The 20,882-nt window shown below is 48.7% G+C and overlaps 1 pseudogene; it reads right to left on the reverse strand.

Moving 5' to 3' along the window:
* Positions 1–19,176: 19,176 nt before the first annotated feature.
* On the reverse strand, positions 19,177–20,083 carry LOC144127738 (uncharacterized; annotated as a pseudogene).
* Between the last annotated feature and the right edge of the window lie 799 nt (positions 20,084–20,882).

Here is a 20,882-nt window from a genome sequence, read left to right on the forward strand (position 1 = left end):
ATTCCTTTTATCTCTACACTCTCAGGACAAATACACCGGCATGTTGCGAATTGATTTTAGTCTTTGCAGGATTAAAGATCACTGCTGTATTTAGGTCTCTCGCTGTCTCCGAGTGCCACGTACGGCAGACAGCAGGTTTAATGTCACGTATGTGTTTTCCTGTTGCAGTGTATATTAGCCGTATCGCATTTCGCGCATATTGATTACAGTCTTTCGTATTCTTTCTTATGTTTACAGGACCATCTGGACGAGCACGTTCGAGGAGCATGTACTGTTTAGCATCAATAATAAAAGAATAATCGCATATCTCTTTAGCGTCGTCTTCGAAGAGCGGCCCCGTCTGCTACAAGTAGACTGACCGATAGGCACATCCACCAGTCCGGTTTACGCGCAAAGTCATTGCAGAAGAAATGTGTAAACTTGTTGAAAACACGTTTTTAATTATCGTTATTGCTCAGTTTGTGAAAAATAGTAGTACAACTGTTCATAAGCTTTAGTTACATTATTATGCCGCGAGGCGGCGTGAGCAGTAGACAAGTTCCAATACATGGACGTTCGTCGAACAGGTGCCCTCACTGTAGCGCTGCACCGGACATCTGTGATGTGCGGCACTTGTTGTGGATGTGCCCGGCGACGGCTGCTATCAGAAAACGGCTCCTCAGGGAGGTGGGCCTGCGGTGGAACCGCGAAAGTGACTACGTGAAGTGGACAATGGACAACCGTTTCATTAACAGCCTCTGCGACTACCTCAGCGCAACGGTTCTTCACTCCTTCTTTTAACTTTCAATCCCGTGCATTCCTTCCCCCCTTTCCTTTTTTCAACTTATGCCTCATGGCACACTTCTCGAAAAAAAAAATACATGGACATGTAGACTGCTTTCTAGACGTCACACTAGACTAAAGTGAACTAGAACTACTATTGGGTAGTGAGCTGACTCTCCGGTGGCGGCGTGCGCTCCCGCGTCGCCGGAAATGTGAACATTTTTATGTTTTCCCGGGGACCCGCGCGGAGGCGCTGTCGTCGTCGTCAATGTAAACCTCCGCTGCCTCCGCCGCTGCCTTCCTGGCTTTGCGCGCCGCTGCCTCCGCTGTGCTTTCTTTCATGTGTTCCGAAGTTTACATTACCAATTCTAATGTTTATAAGAAATCATCGCAGGGAAGTATATCGTGCGTCGCTATTGCGTGTGAAATGGCACCACGCCGTTTGAACCACTGTTTTGCGCCCGGCTGTAAAACGGGCTATGTACATGTAAAAGGTGCCCCAAAGCCGTCGTTATTCAGCGTGCCCAAGGATGAAGCACTTCGAAGACTGTGGGAAAAAAACCTCCATCGAGCGGACAAGCCTCTCGAAGACACAAGTGCCGTGTGCGAACTACATTTTGAGCCGCGCTACGTAATTCGCGACTATGTACACATCATTGGTGGCAGGGAAGTGCGGATCCCACGTGGTAAGCCACTGCTTAGCAGTGATGCTGTGCCAACCATTCTTCCAAACCTACCCGCGTATTTGACGAAAAAAGTTGTGAAAGAGAGGCCTGCTCGTAAAAGGAAGTCAGAGAGTTGCGCGTCTCCGGCGAAGCGTAGACCGTGCTCGAACAGTGACACGACGGTGTCCTACACAAGCGCTGCAACGATTGCTGAGCAAGGCGCGGCCTCCTCGACGGAAGCAGGCGTGGAGCCGGACGCCGATGCAGAATTTTCATGCCCACTGGGTCAGCAGGAACCCACGCTGTTATTTGACAGTCTTCAGGTACCGTCGGAGCAGTGGACCAAGCACAGGTTTCCTGGACACGACGGTGTCGTGTACTGCACGTCTGTGTTGACATCAAGAAATGAGGTGTGCTCAGAAAAAGTGGTAATGTTCTTTCAGTCACAGACGCACAGTTACTACAAAGTGTTTGTGAGAGGAATTCTGCTAAAAAAAAGCACATTGCAAACAAGCGGGGAAGCAGAAGATGTGCTGAGAGCAACTGATTCTATGAGTGTTTGCACTGGAGTAATGCGACTTGAAGATTATGAAGAAAGGTATTTTACGAAGAACCTTAAATCCCACGTAGTGACCCTCGAGCACATGTACTTCAGCAGCAATTGCCTGGGTCAGGTCGCTGAAAGAGGTAATTATGCTGTCCATTTTGCCTAATTTGCAACTCATTTTATGTTGCGTTCATTGATTTTTTGGCTCCGTGGGAACTCAATTCAATGCACTTTTCTTGCAGGTACGCAGTGTGTGTCTTGCCGCTACTTGAAACGAGCACTGCAGATCAGACGAGCGAGGGTCAAAAGAACTGATAAAAAGAGCGGCCGATCTGTTGTGCTTAAACTGCGAGCTGCAGCGAGAAGAAACAAGAGGCTAGTTGTTCGCCTAGGAGATGTGAAAAATGAACTTGCTAAAATGAGAGGGAAAAATGCTGCCATTCAAGCAGAAGCATTAGAAGCACAGATCTCAAAACTGCCCCCCAGACAGCAGGAAGCTGTTCGACAGTGCTTCGCAGCTTCAAAAGTGAAACCTAATGGTCTACGCTACACGAAAATGTGGGTCCTGGACTGCATAATAATGAAGATGAAAAGTCCTCGTCTGTATGAGCATCTTCGCCGTAATAGCATTCTTTCCCTACCGTGCAAATCAACCCTCAAGCGCTATGTATCTGCATATCGCACTGTGTTGGCTTCAGCGACAAAGTTCTGAGGCAGCTAAAAGTGAAGTCAGCTGAGCTTGATGCCTGGAAAAAACAAGGTGGATTAGTTATAGACGAGCTAAAGCTGTCGGAACACTTTGCAGTTAAAACGTCTGAGGTTATTGAGGGTTTTGTAGACCTAGGCCCTTTCACAGCAGCCAAAGACAAAGGTGTCCCATGTGACCATGGCATGGTTATACTATTTGTTCCCTTTCAGGGAAAATGGAGCCAGGTAATTGGCTATTTTGCCACACATGGCAACATGATGGGGGACATTCTTGCCAAAGTTGTTATTGAGGCAACCGTATTGGCCGAAAAGAGTGGCCTTTTTGTTGATTTCATTACATGCGACGGCGCAAGCTGGAATAGAAGGATGTGGAGGATACTTGGGATACAAGCATCAGCTGAGTCTACCACCTGCAAAATTCAGCACCCCAGCGATGCATCACGAAACCTCTTTTTTATATCCGACTTCCCTCATCTTATCAAATGTCTACGCAACTCATTGTTGAAATCTGGATTCAACACTCCAGCTGGCCATGTAAGTCTCTTCTTCATCTTATTGAGGATTTTGTTGTGCTATTACTCACTCTTGAAGCTTAACAGGGTCCTCTCCAATTTCTTTTTAGGTGGATATGCAACACGTAAAGGAAGCCTACAAAATGGATTCCTGCAATGTTACCCTCAAGGTTATGCAAGGGATAACACGATGTCATATTGAGCCAAACGCATTTGAAAAGATGAGAGTCAGTTATGCGTTCCAGCTTTTCGGCACTAAAGTGCTCGAAGCTTTTCACCTGTATAAGGACACGTTAGAAGCCACTCTTGGAAGAATGGATGCAACTCAGGAATTCTTCAGGTGAAATGCCTATTTTCTCTTCTGCTACTTAATTTTAAAAGTAATGAAACCTTTGCATTATGGTTTTGTTAGCTGGAAATGATGTTTAAGTCTAACTTGGTGCAAGCAACATCTGAAGAGCTTTTTTGTGTATTTCAGCAAAATCCACCAGCTGATATCTGTGATGACTTCGCGGTTCCCTGCGGAAGCCCTCCGGCCAGATTCTCGAGCAACAGCTGTGCTGCAGGATTTTTTATCCTATCTTAAAGCATGGGAGGAGCATGTAAAAGGGACAGGTGGCTTTGTGAGTGAGTCCACGGCAACAGGTCTGCGTGTAACCATTTCAAGCACATTAGGCTTGCTAGATTACCTTACAAGAAAAGTAGGTTTTAAGTACCTAATGACCTCCAAAACTAGTCAAGACCCTCTTGAAAACCTTTTTGGGATCGTTCGACAGTCTTCTGGCAGTAATGACCACCCAACACCAAGTCAATTTCTAGTTATCATTAACTGCTTGTCATTTTATGGGCTAGTAAAATGTGCCAGTCAAGGTAACTGTCAGCAGGACGAACTGGGCTCCCTCCTGAAAGTTGACAGCCTGCCAGACACTGCGCAGAATGCAGCAGACTTTCATCTGCCAATGAGTGCTGCTAAGAGCATGCACACAGCTCCATCCTCCCAAGACCACAACCAGCACATTGCCAGCAGTGACTCAAGAATAATTTTTCACATCGCTGGCTATGTTGCAAGAAAATGCGTTTTAAAAACTAATTGCCAAGACTGTCTGACCCTTCTCACTATGCCTGCCCCAGATGAAACTTTCCAGCTTGCGAGGCTGACAAAGTTTCGTGACAATGGAGGGCTCCTCTATCCAACTGGTCGCTTATTTGGTTTCATAAAGAAGCTTGAGGACTTGTTCACAGGCTGCTTCTCCCATGGACAGCTGCACTCTGACAGCATTTTAGATGTGCTGACAGTTGTCAAAGCCAGACTTGGCCAAGAGGTCGGTTGTTCCAGTCATGCTTCCACCCTTTCTCCAAATATAATCAAATTCTATGTCACTACACGACTTCACTTCTATGTTAAAAGTATAAATACTGACAAGTCGGGGAAGCGCCAAAAGGCAAATGTGACATTCCGTGTGTGCTACGAGGATCCACGTTCGACGGCGCGGCGTAGACGGAGACCCGTGACAGCGGCATCATCAATTACCCAGCCATGCTCTTTGAGTGACGACCAGAACAACCGGACCCGCCGCCGCCCCGGGGAAACAGGCTTTATCCTCCCCAATTTCCGGGCACATTCCAGGACAAGGGAACTGTCAGCGGGCCAGAGCGCGCCGTACCACAGCCGACGCTATGCGCTACCGCGAAGACAACATTCTTTCCCTCCCCCCCCTTTTGTCGTGGGCTATCGCCGGGAAGGCACCCACAGCTTCCCAGAAGGGCCGTGACGGACACCTGTCAGACAGACAGGCAGTACTCGCCAAGAATGTGGAAAGACAGGCGCTAGTGAATTAGCTCCGAAGAGAGAGCCTGTGTATACTCTCACTTGAGAGAGAGTGGTGGCGTTTTTGTTGTTTATTTAGTTTGTATTGTTAACAGACTCTGGGGTCGAGGCTAAGCCCAACCCAAGGGGTGGTCCCCATCTCGCATGATTATTTTGGATTGGAGAATTGATGCTTTGGGCGGGCCACTGGAAATGACCGCCCTTAGTCCTTTGTTAATCAAGTGCTTAAAAGCGCATGTAAACGGATGCAGTTCAGTCTGAGCTGGGGCTCCATGCTTAGCATGTAATGTGATGCTACTTAGGCACTAACCTGCCCGGTCGATGAGAAAGTAGTGCAAAGTTTGTTCTTTTGTAAATTCAGTTCTGCTTTTTCCAGTTTAACTCTCTGTATATGTATGTTGTAAAATTATGCTCTGCTGTCATCATCTACAAGCTCGCCTCCTGTTCATCTTCCAAGCCGAACGACACTAGAGGAAGGGTTTGTGAACCATCCTCGAAGAAACGGACGACTATTGAAATTCTACTGCATACACGCTGAGGACGACATCGTTCGCCAAGAGGGCCTTCAGCGCCGAAGCCCGACGGCGTGCAGCTTCTGCCAGCAACCGCTCGAGCCCAACTCCGGAGCCACTCCATCGCCCCCATGAAGTCGTCGGCACGTAAGCTCGGACGCCCCAGCCTCTGATGTATAACCTTAATCATGTGTAATTATTGAATATACCTGTTTGTTTAAACTGAGCCATACGGTGTCTCTTTGCCTCTCCGTCCCGTGTGGACCTGCGCATTATGGGGGTCATCACACTGGTGTCAGAAGTGGGGTCTCAAAAGCAAATGTCCTCTGAATGCTGTGACATTCATGACATCAAAATTGTAATCAAAAGGGAATCACGGGACTGATTGTGGGACTTTTACCCCCATTTGAGAGGCTTGAGGCACTGGAGGGCTTGAAAAAAAAAATGACTGTATCTGAGGGAGCTCCCACTCCACAGCCGTCGCTCGGAGCAAGCATGCTGGCATTAGGAAGCGTCATTCCGACGTTTACGGGAGATAAGACAGGGGTTCCAATCTGCGATTTCTTTTCCATGCTAGAAGAGATTGGGAAAATGGGGGCATGGTCCGATGCTCAAATGCTGGGAATGGCGAGGTGTAAGATGGCAGGAGCTGCTCATGATTTTGCATGGCGAGACGAAAAAGTAAAATCCACAAAATCATTTGCGGAATTTAAGAAGCTCGCGTTTGAGCATTTTGACACTGAACCACGTCACGTGCGAGTACAGAGGTTCCGTGACGCCGGACAGATGGTAGGGGAGGACGTGCGAACGTTTGCGTCGCGGCTTCAGCGCTTAGCGCGCGATACGTTAAGCAGGGAGGAGGAAGGAGACCAGCTTAAGAAGAAATACGCGGAGGATATACTTAAAGAGGAAATGACCGCTTTGTTCGTGGCTGGTCTGCAAGACCCCGTGCGCCGGTTCGTGCTCTCGCGCAAGCCGAGCAATTTCGACCAAGCCGTGGAGGCCGCATTGGATGAGGAACAAAATGAGGCGTTAACGACAGCCGCAGCGAGAGTACGCGTCATAGAGAGAGCGGTGCTCAACCCTGAGGTTGCTCTCTTGACAGAGCGGTTAGATCGCTTAGAACAGCTGCTATCTCAGCAAGTAGAATGCGAGGTTGAAGCGCGCGCTCAACAGCGCCCATTCGCTGGAAACCGGAGACCGCCACAAAGCTACAGGCGCGGTATGCCAGATTTTGAAGAAATCGTATGCTTCGCTTGCCAGGGTCGCGGACACATCGCCAGGTTCTGCCAAAACGTGCGCCGTGGGGAGCCACAAAGAGAAGCAGGCGAGACACGCCCTAAGCAAGCCTACAGCGGGGCTCCAGATACCGAGTCAAAAAACTAGTTAGTCCTCCCCAGCCTGAGGAGCGTGGGGAGGGAGCAGTAGATGATGAGGTGGTGGTAGTTTGTGTGGCCGACGAGGCATGCCCTGTTGTGCGTTGCAAGTTAAATGGTTGTTGTATGGAATTGTTGATAGATACGGGGTCAAAGGTGACATTGCTTAAGGAGAGCAGTTTTAACACGCTTCGAAGGAAGGGGGACCGCGAGGTGTTGGAAGCGTCTGGTGGTATGGCAACCAATTTTGTAGGCATAACGGGGGATCCTCTTGGCATTAGTGGACTCTACCGGTTACACTTCTCTCTCGGCGAAATTGCATTGGAGCACCCCTGCTACGTATGCCCGGACACGGTGTCTCTGCCAAACGGAATGTCAGGTATATTAGGGCAGGATTTTTTGAGAAAAGGGAAGGTAGTAGTCTCATTCTCTGAGGAAGAGGTTAATGCGGGCGGCTCAAAAGTTCCGTTTTTGAACAGGAGAGGGGCTGAGATTCGCATTACCGATATTGACACCCGTCAAACAGTGGGATCATTGGAGAAGGTATATTCGCGGGTTGCCGTCCGGCTGGTCGAGGAGGCGGTCGTCCTTCCTTGGTCGGAGCACATTTTGTACGCGTTTGTGCCTTCAGATGTAGAGAGCGGCGCCGTGGGAGTGCTTGAGCCGGTCGACTCTCTCAGCAATGGCCTGAAGGCAGCCGCGTGCCTCGTGACAGTTAATGACGCCCACAGAGTGCCCCTACGGGTGGTTAACTGTAGCCAGCAGCCACTGAGCTTTCCCAAGAACAAAACATTGGCTTTCTTCACCTCTGCGATAGAGCAACGTGAGCCCACCGATACGGTACTCGCAACTGTAGAGCATGCTAGTCCTTCGGCTGCTCCAAAGGTGTCGTTCGATCTTTCTCACGTAAAATCCAGGGAGAGGGAGGCTCTGGCTGGTTTGCTGAACGACTACTCGGAGGTATTCGCCGCGTCCAACCTGGATTTGGGCTGCTGTGGCGTTATAAAGCACAGGATAGAAACCGGCACTTCATCGCCCGTTTACCAGCGTGCGTACAGGATTCCTTACTCCCAACGTGAGGAGATGGAGCGGCAGGTGCAGGACCTGATTGATCGCGGCATTGTCGAACACTCAAAGTCACCCTGGGGAGCACCAGCACTATTGGTGGAAAAGCCAGATGGCTCGTATCGATTGGTAGTGGACTACCGCAAACTAAATGCCGTAACTCGCATCGATCCATACCCCATCCCCAATATACAGGAGACGCTTTCTCAGCTGGGCTCTGCCAGGTACTTCACGGTAGTGGACATGGCGGCGGGATTCTGGCAGATAGCAATGGATCCGGCAGATGCCGAGAAAACGGCATTCAACACGCCCTCAGGGCACTATGAATGGAAAAGAATGCCGATGGGTCTGACCAACAGCCCTGCTGTCTGGCAGAGAACCGCTGATGTTATCCTGGCAGGTCTTCTGGGGAGGCTGTGCTTCGTGTATATGGATGACATTATCATATACAGTGACAGTTTTGAGAACCATTTGCGCGATATTGAGCAGGTTTTGGTGCGACTAAGAGGAGCCGGTCTCAAGCTGAAGCCCTCTAAGTGCCAATTCCTCGAAAACGAGGTGAAATACCTCGGGCACGTTGTTTCAGCTGACGGCGTGCGACCGGACCCTGAGAAACTAAGGTGTGTCTCGGATTTTCCATCCCCGACTAGCGTCCGCCAGGTCCGGCAGTTTCTCGGCCTGATCGGTTACTACCGAAGGCACATAGAGGAGTTCGCCAAGCTCGCTAAGCCGCTCACCGCCTTAACAGCCAAAAATGTCGCCTTTCGCTGGGACGAAAACGCGGAGAATGCTTTTGGGGCCCTGAAAAGGAAGCTAATGAGTGCACCGCTGTTGCGCCACCCGGATTTTAGTTTGCCCTTCGTTATGGCCACAGATGCGTCAAAGTTCGCAGTTGGTGCCGTGCTATCTCAGGTTATCGAGGGCAAAGAACATCCCGTTGCTTTTGCTAGCCGACAGCTGAGCCCCACAGAGCAAAAGTACGGAGCTACGGAAAGGGAGTGCCTCGCCGTTGTCTGGGCAGTAAAGCACTTCAGATGCTACCTTTACGGCCGCAAATTCAAGCTAGTCACAGACTGCCATCCTCTGAAATGGGTGATGAGTGTCAGGGACCCTAGCTCGCGACTCGCTAGATGGAATCTACACCTGCAGGAATACTGCTTTGAAGTTGAGCACAAGTCAGGAAAGACACATCTGAATGCTGATGCACTCAGCCGCACAGCTGCCGTGGCAGCTATAGATGAGTTTGTCCCCGTAGTCGACCCCGCCGAATTACGCACAGAGCAGTGCAAAGATCCTGACCTGAAGCGAATAATCGAAAGCTTAGAGGGCGCACCGTCTCACCCCGAACAGCTAGGTTATTTCATTGACAAAGACGGCACCCTGTGTCGGCGCACGAGGCCAACCAGGAAAGGGAGACCAGAGAAAACCGCTTGGGAGAGAGTCGTCATACCTCGGTCGTGGACAGAAAGGGTTCTTCGCGAGTTTCACGATGCGCCATGCGCCGGTCATTTTGGCGTAGCAAAGACACGCAGGCGTGTGGAGCGTTTGTACTTTTGGAGTGGCATGCGACAGGATGTTAGAGACTACTGTGCGAAGTGTCATTCCTGTCTCGAAAGAAAAACACCCAAGGGACGAAGACCAGCTCCAATTCAGCCGTTCTCTGAGGTTTCGGCTCCCTTCGAGCGGACAGGTATGGACATAATGGGCCCATTGCCCACGACCACTTCCGGAAACAAGTACATTTTAGTATTTGTCGATCACCTTTCAAAATACGCGGAAGCGGTAGCACTCCCAGATCAGAAGGCAGACACGGTTGCAAGAGCATTTGTCGAACAGATCGTGCTCCGACATGGACCCCCGAGGCAACTCTTGACAGATCGGGGAACGAACTTCGTGTCGCAGCTAATAAGGAGAGTTTGCGAGCTGCTTAAGATCGCTAAGAAGCAGACAACACCGTACCATCCGGCTTGCAACGGCGCGGTGGAGCGACTGAACCAAACCGTGGCCGGGTTCCTGTCGCATTTTGTTTCGCGCGACCAGCGGAACTGGGACTTGTGGCTCCCGTATGCAATGTTTGCCTACAATTCCGCAGCACACGAGAGCACGGGCGAATCGCCATTCTTTCTTCTCTACGGCCGAGACCCGGACCAGCCTAGTGAAGTGCCAGAGGGCCCCCGTCGTGTCCCATACGCTTCACTGGACGACTATAAGGTTGAGCTAGAATCGCGCTTGCAAGTGGCGAGGGACATCGCAAAGGAGTCCTTAAAGAAAGCGGCGAAGCGCAGGAAGGAGGTGCACGATCGCAGTGCTAGAGACGCGCCGTTTGATGTGGGGGACAGCGTGTACATTGAAAACTGCCAAAGGCAGATTGGGCTAGCTCGTAAGTTCCAGACGAAGTGGAAAGGACCGTGCGAGGTTGTCGAGAAGCTTTCTCCGGTAAACTTCAGAGTCCGAGACGTGAACCGGCGTTTGATAAGGATACACGCAAATCGCCTCAAGTCGGCACCGGTTCAGTATTCACGAAATGAGGAAAGGGAAAGCGCGGATTTTGATGGGGACAGAAGTGAAGCGGAGCGCGCAGATAGTTCGCAAGAAACGCCCTCTCCTGCTTTTGTTCGGCAGGCGCCCGAGGTGACGGCCGGAATGCCACCGGATTTACTTCATGCATTGCTAGAAGAAGAAGCGCGCGAGGTTGCCGCGCAGATAACGCCAGGAGAGGCTCCTGCCACGAGCCCTCGCGAGTCCCAAAGCAGACAAAGGGGCACAGACTTACTTAGTATGACTCATGAAGGCCGATATCCGCTGCGAAATCGGAAAGCTAAGTCGGACTAATGGCGTAAACAGAGCGGAGTTGTGAACTGGTTAGAATTGTGTAATGCCGCAGCTCATAACATTGCTATGTGCTTATGTGTTAAGTTATCGGAGTTGGTAGTTAGACCTTTCTGTCATTAAGTAACACCTTCACAGGAGAGCATGCGGAGCGCATGCAGAACCTGCCCTACTTCCTTTCGTTGTCTATATTTTTGTCTGTGCCGTGATCGTGCTAGAAGTGGGAGCTCCTTTATAACTGTGGTAAATTTATTTCGTCCAGTTTGGACTAGAAAAGAGAGGCTTGGGTGCTGAGTTTCATGTTTATCTGTAAAAGAAGATCAGTGCTGCCCCTGGAGACGCCAGTTATGACAGCGGAGACATATGGTGTTGTGCAGTGGTGTTGAGTGCAGCGAAAAGTGTTTTTGTCGGACGCACTGTGCGAGGCGATTCAGAAAGACAAGGGGAGCTGCGTAGACTCAAATGTTCGGAGAACATTCTTCTGGAGGGTGAGCGAGTGTGACATTCCGTGTGTGCTACGAGGATCCACGTTCGACGGCGCGGCGTAGACGGAGACCCGTGACAGCGGCATCATCAATTACCCAGCCATGCTCTTTGAGTGACGACCAGAACAACCGGACCCGCCGCCGCCCCGGGGAAACAGGCTTTATCCTCCCCAATTTCCGGGCACATTCCAGGACAAGGGAACTGTCAGCGGGCCAGAGCGCGCCGTACCACAGCCGACGCTATGCGCTACCGCGAAGACAACATTCTTTCCCTCCCCCCCCCCCCCCTTTTGTCGTGGGCTATCGCCGGGAAGGCACCCACAGCTTCCCAGAAGGGCCGTGACGGACACCTGTCAGACAGACAGGCAGTACTCGCCAAGAATGTGGAAAGACAGGCGCTAGTGAATTAGCTCCGAAGAGAGAGCCTGTGTATACTCTCACTTGAGAGAGAGTGGTGGCGTTTTTGGTGTTTATTTAGTTTGTATTGTTAACAGACTCTGGGGTCGAGGCTAAGCCCAACCCAAGGGGTGGTCCCCATCTCGCATGATTATTTTGGATTGGAGAATTGATGCTTTGGGCGGGGCACTGGAAATGACCGCCCTTAGTTCTTTGTTAATCAAGTGCTTAAAAGCGCATGTAAACGGATGCAGTTCAGTCTGAGCTGGGGCTCCATGCTTAGCATGTAATGTGATGCTACTTAGGCACTAACCTGCCCGGTCGATGAGAAAGTAGTGCAAAGTTTGTTCTTTTGTAAATTCAGTTCTGCTTTTTCCAGTTTAACTCTCTGTATATGTATGTTGTAAAATTATGCTCTGCTGTCATCATCTACAAGCTCGCCTCCTGTTCATCTTCCAAGCCGAACGACACTAGAGGAAGGGTTTGTGAACCATCCTCGAAGAAACGGACGACTATTGAAATTCTACTGCATACACGCTCAGGACGACATCGTTCGCCAAGAGGGCCTTCAGCGCCGAAGCCCGACGGCGTGCAGCTTCTGCCAGCAACCGCTCGAGCCCAACTCCGGAGCCACTCCATCGCCCCCATGAAGTCGTCGGCACTTAAGCTCGGACGCCCCAGCCTCTGATGTATAACCATAATCATGTGTAATTATTGAATATACCTGTTTGTTTAAACTGAGCCATACGGTGTCTCTTTGCCTCTCCGTCCCGTGTGGACCTGCGCATTATGGGGGTCATCACACAAAGCATTTGAAGTTGAGCCGCTGCTCTTGAAATGTGCATGCTGTCTGCATTGTCTACTTGTTGCATTGTGCTTGTCGAGATAATAAACTTTTGTTAAAGTTGTTCAACCAACATTTTGTTTGCATTTTTTTTTCTCTTTTTCTTTCATAAAATATTTCCTTAAAAATAAGTGTGGCTATACCAACATCACTCTCTGGAAAGGCAGATATAGGAAATTATGCAGTATGTTAGTGTCGGGAGAATTAAATGCGTTTTATGTTGGAATAATGTAGAGCAACGACTGATGTATAGGCGCATGTTTTCTGGCACATATGTGACAAGCTACAGCATGGAAGGTGTTTTAAACGGTTTACCTTTTGTTTCAACATTCATGTGCGATTAAATCTTCATATCTATGCTGCTTAACATTTCATTGATATACCTCTATTTTTCTTCCACAATATGCTCAGCCAGAGTCAAATAGGTAGGTATACAGGAAAGTCATCGTTCCAAAGGTGCCTGAATTGCTGTAAGGACTGCAAATAGGGTAACGCCGAAAACGAATTTCTGCACGCGCGCAACTCGATAACACCGCGACATATGGATCACTTACCTTCTAATCAAAGACAGCAGTAAAACTGCTGTCTTTGACAAGAATGTAAGTGATTCATTTGTTATGTCGCGCTATTATTGAGTAAATATACCCAAACTTGCTGTCAATGGAGAGGAACCCCACAGCCTTTTACTCGGCGCAAGACGCGAGTTTTCGATACGAGTGCAAGCTCAGCAAAGCCAGCGTTACAAAAATGGTGATTAAAGAAACTTTTCCCTCATGAAAAGAAAGACGAAGTACTACTGACAAACAAGCATACTGTCCAAGCTCTTTATTTATATGAGAAACGAGCATTCAAGAAATTAGACCGTTTCTACAGCGGCGACCACGTACCTTTCGCACGGCCAAAGCGCGGCCGCTTACATTGAATACAGTGGTGGCGCCATCTAGCAGGCGAGACGTAAACCGCGACAGCGGATGGAGCTCAGTCAGCCCACTACCTATTCTAGTACACTTTACACTAGACGTATTGTTAGACGTCTATATTGGAACGCAGTGAAGCACCGCCTACATTCAGGGCCGCTGCACAGAATTCCTCTACGACAAAAAGTAGTCCGTTGTTAAATCTTTTCTTGTTACCTAAACAAGAAGCAAATCACAAGAAAAAATTATAAGTTCTAAAATTTTGATACCTGGTTCGTTTAATAAAGTCAAACATTAAAAAGCTGATTTCGTTTACTGTTGTCATTGGCTAGCGGAGTAATACAAGACGCCGCGGACCGTGGCACAGTGTTGACATATTCCTGAAAAACAGCGCGAACTTGAAGGAAGACAACAGACGGGCGCTGACTTACAACTGAAATTTTATTGCCAGTGTTGACAACTGCTGTTTTTTTTTAAGTTGTACCCTACTATAGCACCTTTACGACGAGCAGCGCCCCTCGCGGCCAAAGTTGGAAGGCATTGCGTGCGCTGCCACCCTCTCTCATTGGGAGAGCGCTCCGCTCGACCATTTTCATGCCCGCCCACTGAGGGGAGGAACAAAGCGCGCCGACCGTACCGCCTAGTTCATGCGCTCGCCACCAGATCGCGCCACCAGATCGGTTAGACTGGGATGCAGGGAACATTTATGGCTAAAAGGAACAGTGGCAGGCAAGCAAACACTCCTTGGCTTTGTATACCTGTGGACAGGGGTTAATGCCACAGAGGAAAACAGGAAAATGTTAGAATGTATTGCAAGCGACATTGATGAGCTAGGAGGACAGGGCGAGATAATTATATTAGGCGACATGAATGCACACATAGAAGACCTGGATGGGTACACGGATTCGACAGGAAGCATGCTGCAGGACATGTGTGACAGGCATGATTTAGTTGTATGCAACAGCACCGAGAAGTGTGAAGGGCTCATAACATGGGAGGCGGGGAGTCTGCACTCGACGATAGATTATGCACTGTCACAGAGGATGTATAACAGATTAGGGGTAATGAGCATAGATGAAGATGGTTCCAGAAGTCTAGGTAGTGACCACAAGCGTATCAAGTTGAACTTCAGAAGAAAAAGCAATGTAGGACTGAATCAAGGTAAACAATCAGGGGGGAATTTTTACTCAGAAAAGCAATTGGAAGTAGCAGCCAAACAAATCGAGAAAGTAATTTTTGAGGATAGTGAAACAGAATGGACTTATACCAAATTAACTCGATTACTGGAGCTAGAGCTAGCTAAGGTGCGAGTAAAGCTAAAAGGGAAAAGATGCAAACCCAAGAGTTGGTGGGATGAGGAGGTCAAGAGGGCAATAGAAAAGCGCAAGGAAGCATCCAGGGAACACAGATATTCCAAGAAGAGGGGGGAACCAAAACCCGAAGTAGACAGAAAATGGGATACCTTCATAAAGTGTAGAAGGGACGCATCCTATTTGATTAATGAGAAAATTAGAAGAAAGGGTGCCCAATGGATGTCAAAAGTAAATAAAAAGGATAGAAAAGCAGCCCAAAAATTCTGGAAACATCTAAATGCAATGAGTAATAAAACTAGGCTAGAACAAAGGTTTATTGTTACAGATGAGGGTATTCGACTAGAAGGGGATGAAGCAATAAAACACATAGGAACAAGGATGACGGAAAAATTTTCAGCAAAGCACGTGGTACATAATTTATCGAAGGAGGATAGACCGGTTACAGCAATAGCTTCACTTGAGCAAGGAGAGTGGGAAAGGGCAGAGAAGAAGGTTCCTAGTGGCACATCAACAGGACCAGATGGTATCCCGATTATGTTGATAAAGAAGTTAGGACCAAAATCCAAGCAAACATTAATACAGGTAGTGAACAAAATGATAGTGGATGAGAAAGGCCCCGATGAATGGCGATTAAGTAGAATGAACATGATATATAAGGGAAAGGGGGACAAAGCAGACGTAAGTAACTATCGCCCCATAAGAGTGACATCTGTGGTTTACAGGGTGGTGATGCAAATTATAAAGGATAGACTGCAGGCTTGGGTGGAGAACGAGGGGGTGTTAGGGGAACTACAGAATGGGTTCCGGAAACAAAGGAGGTTGGAGGACAATCTATTTTCATTGACACAGTGTATAGAAATTGCGGAAAAGGAACATAGGCCCTTATTGCTAGCATTTCTGGATATTAGGGGAGCCTATGACAACGTTACTCAGGAGCATTTGTGGGACATATTGGGCACATTGGATGTCGAAAATGGAGTAATTAATCTTTTAAAAGATATATATAGAGGTAACAGAGTGCTCATAAAATGGGAAAAAAATGTATCAGGGCCTGTAGAGATACAGCGGGGACTTAGACAAGGATGTCCTCTATCCCCTTTGTTGTTCATGTTGTACCTGCAAGGTTTGGAGGTCAAGCTAGAGGGGAGCGGACTAGGTTTCAACCTATCTTTTTTCAAGCAAGGGGAATTGATTAAACAGACATTACCGGAACTAATATATGCGGATGATATAGTGATAATGGCTGACAACAAGGAAGACCTGCAGAAGTTGTTAGACATATGCAGTACAGAGGGAGATAGATTAGGCTTCAAGTATAGTAAGGAAAAATCTGCAGTCATGACATTTAATGAAGAGGGCGGCGAGCATAGAATAAAGGAGTTCGTGCTAAAAGTAGTGAATGAGTACAAGTATCTTGGGGTGTGGATAAATAACAGTGTTGAGTATCGGACAGAGCATGAAAAATATGTAATGAATAAAGCTAGTAGGAATGCAGCTGTCATGAAAAATAGGGCACTGTGGAATTATAATAGGTATGAGGTAGTAAGAGGGATCTTGAAAGGGGTGATGGTCCCTAGCCTGACCTTCGGGAATGCGGTCCTGTGTATGAGGCCAGATGTTCAAGCAAGGCTGGAAATTAGGCAACGGGGAGTAGGGAGGTTAGCTTTGGGAGCACATGGCAATACACCAAATCAGGGGGTACAGGGTGATATGGGATGGGCGTCTTTCGAGAGCAGAGAGGCTAGCAGTAAGATAGCATTTGAGGAACGATTGAGAAGGATGGAGGAAAAGCGGTGGGCTAGGAAAGTTTTCAGATACCTGTATATAAAGAATGTTGACACGAAATGGAGAAAGCGAACTAGAAAATTGACAAGCAAATATCTGGACAGCAGTAAGGGGGCAAATCAGCAATTATCGGTTAAGAAAAAGGTTAAAGGAACAGAGAGAGCTTTGTGGAAAACCGGGATGCTGACGAAATCTGCACTAGAAACATACCGGACCTTTAAACAGGAAATTGTCAAAGAAAATATCTATGATAATTGTAGGGGAAGTTCTTTGTTGTTTGAGACCAGGACTGGAGTTTTGCGGACTAAGACGTATAGAGTCAGGTACCAGGAGATGGACACTTTGTGCATTGCGTGCGGAGAGGAGGAGGAAACAGCTGAACACTGGACACTTTTCTGTAAAGGGCTTCACCCTACAGTGGAAGGCAGCGGGGCTGACTTACCCAAGGCATTGGGGTTTAGGGATAGTGAAGGGAAAGTGGATTTTAAGAGGTTAGAAGTAACCAAGCGAAGGTTATCCGATTGGTGGCTAAAAGCAAGACAGGAGTAAAATTTCACAAGACATGGCTAGGTGGCTTGAGCCACCGCCCGATGTAAAGGGTTCAGCCGTATCCATCCATCCATCCATCCATCCATCCATCCATCCATCCATCCATCCATCCATCCATCCATCCATCCATCCATCCATCCAGTCCCAGAGAAGACGACGCGACAACGCTGCTTGCGCGCGCGCTCGTGGAGACACGTTTGGCGTTCGTATTTGACATGGAACTATTAAATAAAATTGCACGTTGAATTGATGTTTGTACACAATGTGCACCGGAAGTAAGCAACACAAAACGTGTTGTGGAGAGCCAGCCCTTCACCAAAAAGTGCCTAACTGTGAGATCATAGCTCACAGTTTCAGGGTCTTTCGTGACAGCGGTTTTATTTCAAACACTTTAGCCATGTCGTGTTTGTCTATCGCCTTCATTGCAAAATTTGTGAAAATTGGGCGAAAAAACTTCGTCAGCAACAGTTGTAGCAGGTTCTCTTGGTGTCCTGGCGTCGAGCACATCAAGGTCTTGCGCTCGCGGAGTATTGCAGCGTCATTACTCACAGCCTCCTTCAAAGGGTGATTCATGTGCCTTCTTCTTGCGAGAAGAACGCAGATAAATTTCTCTAATGCGTAGAGAACCGCTAAAAGTTGTCCAGACGGGTAGATGAGTCCACCGCGGTCTTGGTGCTTTATCAGCGAGTCCGAGGGCGCCGAGGCGTTTGGCTTTGCTAACAGGCTGACGCACTCCTCACAATCGATCTTTTCTTGTACAGCTCTTGCCAAGTAGCCGCCGACCATAGCCAATGCTGCGACATCTGGAGTAGGAAGCAGAGGCTGTCCTCGCTTGAGCCGCTCTGTGAGCTCTCTACATGCATCTGCAGGGAATTCCTCGCTGGTTCCTTCCCTTGTGTTTTTCTGTTGCGGCAGCGTTGACAAGCAATCGCTGCCTTCTGCTGCCATTACGTTGCTCGTACTTGACGCCGACGCGATTCCAGTCTTCAGAGTCTTCTTGATACCTGAGAGAACAGCTCGGGCATCCGTTTGATCATTTGAGCCTGCTGACTTCCTCAGCCAGCCAAAAAACGTCTCGATTGGATCAGACGACATTTTCCTGGTTAAAACAAAGTGAAAGCACATCTCTTCAAGAAGATACCGAATGCACTCAACATTTGAACGAGTTGTCATCACCAGACCTTTGTAAGTCTCCTTGGTTAGGAAGTTCTTCGCCAGGCACTGGCTTTTAAGGTCGGCCAGGCAGTCGAGAAAGCTTTTTCAAGCCAGATCAGCCGTTCATCGCTTGTAGATTCGAACTGCTTGCAGTCGGCATTGTTCTGGTGTATGTGCTGGGTACAATTGCTCACGTCCATGAGCATGAACCAGCGGTGCATGGTGTCCATAAATTCAACCGTCGGTCCGACACCAGCGAAACTTGCGTCGCATGTGTGGCCCGCTTGCTCTTGCAGGAGCTTCAGTGCAGCTGTCACGGCAGGAGACAAAACTTGAATTGCTCTTTTCACGTTCATTTTTTCAATATTTGTGGGGAACACGTGTTTCCTCGTTAGAAATCGAACTGGCTTTACAAGGCTGCCTTGCTGCATTTTGTAGAGGCTCTTCAAATGGCTCGCCGTTATTTCGCCGCCTTTTCCAATGTCACGCGACAAAAACTGCGATCGCACGTTTTTGACTAAGTGGCACTGATCGAATGTTAAGAAAAGCTTTCGATTCGGTGTTCCTGGGTGCTCAATGCAATGCGTGAGGCTTCCGTTGCATAGAAGTTGGAACGCTAAGACATTGATTTTGTGATTGTCGGTGACGATGCGCACGACGAAAAATCCTATGTCTTCAACTTCCTTCAGGACGTGTCGCATGAGCGTGTGCAGCTCGCGGCCAGTGCAATTTCTCGTGAAAAAGTAGGCCACGGGTATTTTGAACGAAACTGAAAGGCCGTTGAGGACGAAGCACAGAAGTGAGTTGGCTAGCACAGGCTCATTTGTTGTTTTCTTAGGAAAGCTCCCACCGTAGTCTACTTCGCCGATGAAGGCGTCCCTTTGTTTATGGTAAAGTAGCCTCTGTTTCACGCGCATTTCGTCTACAATCAACGAGCACGCTCTGGCTTGCGATGAGGGTTGAGAAGCGAGCTCGGTTGACAGCCTTTGCTTCACGAGTTCCGTCACGCCGATATCTCCACGCGATGAGCCCATAAAACGCTCCAGAGTGCTTCGACTGGGCAGCTGGAGAAAGCCAGTAGTCCTTATATGCTCGTATGCGCGAGTCGAGAGGTTACGTAAAACCACAGCATGGCGCACTGCAAGATCAGACCACATTGGTTTCGTTTTCCCGAAATTCTTAACTTGTTCTACTAATACTGACGCAGCCAAGTCATTCTCCTTCGATTTCTCGACAACTTGGAGGAATGCATGAACAAAGGACTCTTCCTTGAGCTTTTGTATCTCCTGTTTGCAGTTGTCGACCGTATTCTTGAGCCGCTCAATACGCGCGTTTAAGTCTCGTTCTTTGCGCTTCCACTTTCGTTTTTCCACTGTCGAAACCGAGAATTGTGAAGACACCTGCACTGCTCTGTCCATTCGCACAGTCGCGGTGATGCAGCGCTCGCTAGCGCCGTTGTTCACGGCTGGCAACGGTTCGGTAGCGGTGCAGTCGACAGGTGACAAATCTTCAAAGCCGACGTCAACAACCGGCAATTCGTCGAGCGGATGCGGACTCGACTCCATTTGGTTGTCGACTGCTCGTCGCTTCGGCGGTGGTGGGTTGGCTAGCGCAGCAGCCTCGCGCTTTTTCACTGACGCATCGCGTCTCTTTTTTTAGGAGGCTGCAAGTACGCCGGATATTCTTCGAAAATGCTGGGGATAGCGCCTTTCTTAAGTTTCCGAATTTTGCAACCTTCCTTAAAGTCAGAGGAACTGAAGTGTCGGCTGCATACAGTCGAATAGCACGACGTCGTATTCGGTGCCCAGTTTCCACGAGAAATGACTTTTAGCCATTTTGCGCACAGTACCGGATCACTTGGTATTTCGTGGAACGATACGCCCGGCGCCCGTTGTTTGCTGGATGACTTGCAGCGTGGCACACAGCAGTACGGCATCTTGTCGGGCGCAGGACACCACAACCGATTCCACACTGCAGATAGAAAACTGATTGGGTATAAAAAAGATAGTAACACAAAGAAACGATAAGAACTATGCATCGTAAATGGTAGATTTTATAGTAGTAAAGCAATATACATTGCAACGACGCCAACAACTAACACGTGGTCGCGGAAAATCTAGTAAACAAACGGTCGTTTCATTTGTGTACACGGTCATGTATCCCTGATATTTCAAGAAAAAATATAAACATGCTGCTGTCGCAAAACGCACACACTTACCTGCAAACAACACGACGGAAATCGCACAACTCTTGCTTTACGGATCGGTTTGGGTGCTTCGATGGGCCTCGACGCCTAGCTGTGTCTGCGAGAGCAAGTATGGGGTGCGAGCGCCTCTCGCGGAGAGCAGAGGCGTACATCGAGGAGGAAAGGAGAGGGCGACGGACGGTCTCCGCACCACCACTGCGCGGGCATGAATAAATATAGGAGGCTATGGCTCGACACACTAGTAGGAGGTATTCACGTGACGTCATCCGCAAGGGGCGCTAGTGGCCGGCGCGGCATTCGCCTTGTTGGTGGTCGCGCGCGGCAGCTGCAGCATTTACCTCGCTTGTCATGTGTGAAATGTGAGTGTATTTAGCGTCTCGCCGCAGATCATTTCTGTCCGACCGGTAACACCATGTGACTGAGTGGAT

Source organism: Amblyomma americanum, chromosome 4 (assembly GCF_052857255.1).
Source record: "Amblyomma americanum isolate KBUSLIRL-KWMA chromosome 4, ASM5285725v1, whole genome shotgun sequence".
In the NCBI taxonomy this organism is placed as follows: domain Eukaryota; kingdom Metazoa; phylum Arthropoda; class Arachnida; order Ixodida; family Ixodidae; genus Amblyomma; species Amblyomma americanum.